This window comes from Penaeus chinensis, chromosome 8 (genome assembly GCF_019202785.1).
Source record: "Penaeus chinensis breed Huanghai No. 1 chromosome 8, ASM1920278v2, whole genome shotgun sequence".
In the NCBI taxonomy this organism is placed as follows: domain Eukaryota; kingdom Metazoa; phylum Arthropoda; class Malacostraca; order Decapoda; family Penaeidae; genus Penaeus; species Penaeus chinensis.
Window position 1 is genome coordinate 40,569,657 of NC_061826.1, and position 3,440 is coordinate 40,573,096.

A 3,440-nucleotide genomic window follows, 5' to 3' on the forward strand; every position below is an offset into this window, starting at 1 on the left:
TATCATCATCATCATTATTATCATTATTATGATTACTATTATCATTATTATGATTACTATTATTATTATCATTATCATTACTATAGTAATTATAAATTATTATTATTATTAGTAGTAGTAGTAACATTAGTATGAGTATTAGTATTAGTATTAGTATTGCCACTGTCATCGTAAACTGTATGTATTTCGGACGCATTCAGAACTGCATAAAAATAAAAGATATACACCATATAATGAAAGACACAATTCTCAATTATTTTATTTCATCCTCACAACCTCCAACACTGAAACTAAGAAACATTATGAAAATTATGTCGATGTAAACAGAAGGAAAAATAATAAATGATAGTGATAATAACAACGATGAACAATGATAATAAAAATGAAAATACGACAAACAAACGGAATGCCACACTTGTCAAACTTTTTTAATTTTTTATTTATTTATTTTTATTTATTTATTTATTTATTTATTTTTACACGGAAGGAGAATCATACGATTTTATTGCACCCAGAACTCAACAACTCGTCCACTGATAAGCTATGATAAGGATGATTTTGCTCTGCTGCCGTGGCTCTCGATCGCCCGTTTTCTTTCCCCCTTCGACGAACCATCAAAGAAAAGAAAATGGGAAGAATCCTAAGAATAAAGAGAAATGAAAATAAGTAGAGAAAATATGTATGAACACACACACACATAATAGTAACTAAAAAAAATGAAAAAATAAAGAATAAAAAATAATATTTGAAATTAATATAGAAGATCTTAAAGGACATATCAATAACGGTGATAATAATGATAAGAACAACAGTAATGATGACAATGATAATAATAATAATAATAATAATAATAATAATAATAACAATAACAACAATAAAACAAAAGCAAAACGCAAAAGCGGAAACAAAAACAAACAAGCGAATAGGACATACACCTCATATAATTGTGTTAATGAGAATGGATACGCGCCAATGCAAATAAAGAAAGTGTGGATTCATGGACAAGAACTGGCCCTTTTTTATAACAGGTACAGCCAGCGTTTTCTTTTCCTTTTTGGTCAAATAATTAAGTATTACTTAACCGGCAGCGAGAATTAGAGGAAAGCCGCGAAAATAAGGAGAGAGAGAGAGAGAGAGGGAGAGAGAGAGAGAGAGAGAGAGAGAGAGAGAGAGAGAGAGAGAGAGAGAGAGAGAGAGAGAGAGAGAGAGAGAGAGAGAGAGAGAGGGGAATAATTAGGAAAGACATAGAAAGAGAGAGAGAAAGATAATAAAGAAAGACATAGAAAGAGAGAGATAGATAATAAAGAAAGACACAGAAAGAGAGAGAGAGATAATAAAGAAAGACATAGAAAGAGAGAGGGAGAGATAATAAAGAAAGACATAGAAAGAGAGAGAGAGAGAGAGAGAATAAAGAAAGACATAGAAAGAGAGAGAGAGAATAAAGAAAGAAATAAAGATAGAGAGACGGAGAAAGAGAATAGAGAACGAAAAGGGAGGGAGAGAGAGATACAGAGAGAGAGAGTGATAATAAAGAAAGACATAGAGAGAGAGAGATAATAAAGCAAGACATAGAAAGAAAGAGAGAGAGAATAAATAAATAAATAAAGACAGAGAGACGGACAGAGTCACAATATCAAAGTCCACCAAATAGAAATGAATCACAAAGCACACAAGACCGAACCATATCCGCGTCTATCCAATGCTAGAAAAATAAACTGTAAAATAATAATAATAAAAAAAATAAACTCCAGAATTCTCCTCTAATGAATACTTTTTTTCTCACCATGATTTATGACTTCATATTCCCAGCTTTCGTATATACAATATATAAAAAATCTGCTAACAAAGAAAGGGTTTTTGCACCTCGGACTCTGCTGACAAACAACCCTGCCATCTGCCGGTAACGGGACAAACCACTCGCCTTTACTCATGGTCGAAATTTACAAGCGACATATCTACCATTCCTAATTTGACTCTCTCGAGATCTTATTCCTCATAAATTCGTCACCTTTTAATTTTATTAATTTCCTTATTATCGTCTTAGTTGTTTGAGAGATTAGAACAGCTATTCCGAGCCAGGGGGGGGGGGGGGGAAGTTTTACATGGAAGGGGGGGAGAAGTTTACATAGAGGGGGGGTACTAATCTGTACTAATATGGCGCGGATTAATGCGACGGAGCTTTTTTTGTATTGGTGACGATAGTAATGATGCTAATGATGATGATGATGATGATGTTGATGATGACGTTGATGATAATGGCGATAATAATAATAATGGTAATGATAACAGTATTTATAGTGATAATGCTAATAATAGTAATAACAGTAATAATAGTAATAGTAATAGTAATGATAATAATAATAATAGTAATAAAAATAAAAATAACAATAATAATAATAGTAATAAAAATAAAAATAACAATAATAATAATAGTAGTTGTGATAACAATAATAATAATGATAATAATAAAAATGAAAATAATGAATATTCATAACGATAATAATAGTATTAATAACGCGATGTAATGTGTGTCTCAGGGAATCAGCAGTTACCGAAGATAATGTCTCTAGTATTTATTTTTTCAACAAATGGCCAATAGTTATATATATATATGTGTGTATATATATATATATATATTCTTGATCTGAATCATTTACAGGAAATTATAAAAATGTTGCCTTTTTCGTTTTTCTATAGCGTTATTCCCGGTATATATATTTTTTCTTTTGCGAAGTATGTCCAGGTGTGTGTGTGTATGTGTGTGTGTGCGATCTCTGGGTCTTAAGAGATCAAACGGTTGACAAATCTGTCGAATGCTGCGAAAATCGGGATGTGTATATATATATATATATATATATATATATATATATATATATATATATATATATCACCATCTTGGAGCTCTCTATAACTTTTTAATTGCGGGAAGAAGGTCATACAATGCTACACTAAATTCAGATGTGTCGGCAAGGAATCTTCTCCCCACTTCCAATGTCTCTTCAAGGTTCCATAACCATGTAAACGTAAAAGTAGTTCTCCACTTTTGATGAAGATCGAAAAGTGCTTATTTTTATATAATGAATAGACGATGTTTGGAAGAGCCTGTGAATAAGCTTTCCATCCTCAGGCCAGCTTCCTTCTTATAAGCGTTAGGCAGAGCAGGGAAAGTGTTCTGCTGCTGACACCCCATGGAGAGTGGGAGAACACTTGCAGAATACCGAATGATTAGATGGTCTTTTTCTTCAGCTGTTTAAAGTGTATGGCTTCTACGTCAATGTCATTTCAAATGTCTCTCTCTCTCTCTCTCTCTCTCTCTCTCTCTCTCTTTCTCTCTCTCTCTCTCTCTCTCTCTCTCTCTCTCTCTCTCTCTCTCTCTCTCTCTCTATCTCTACCTCTCTCTCTCTCTCTCTGTCTCTGCCTCAAAACAAAAACAAAAACAA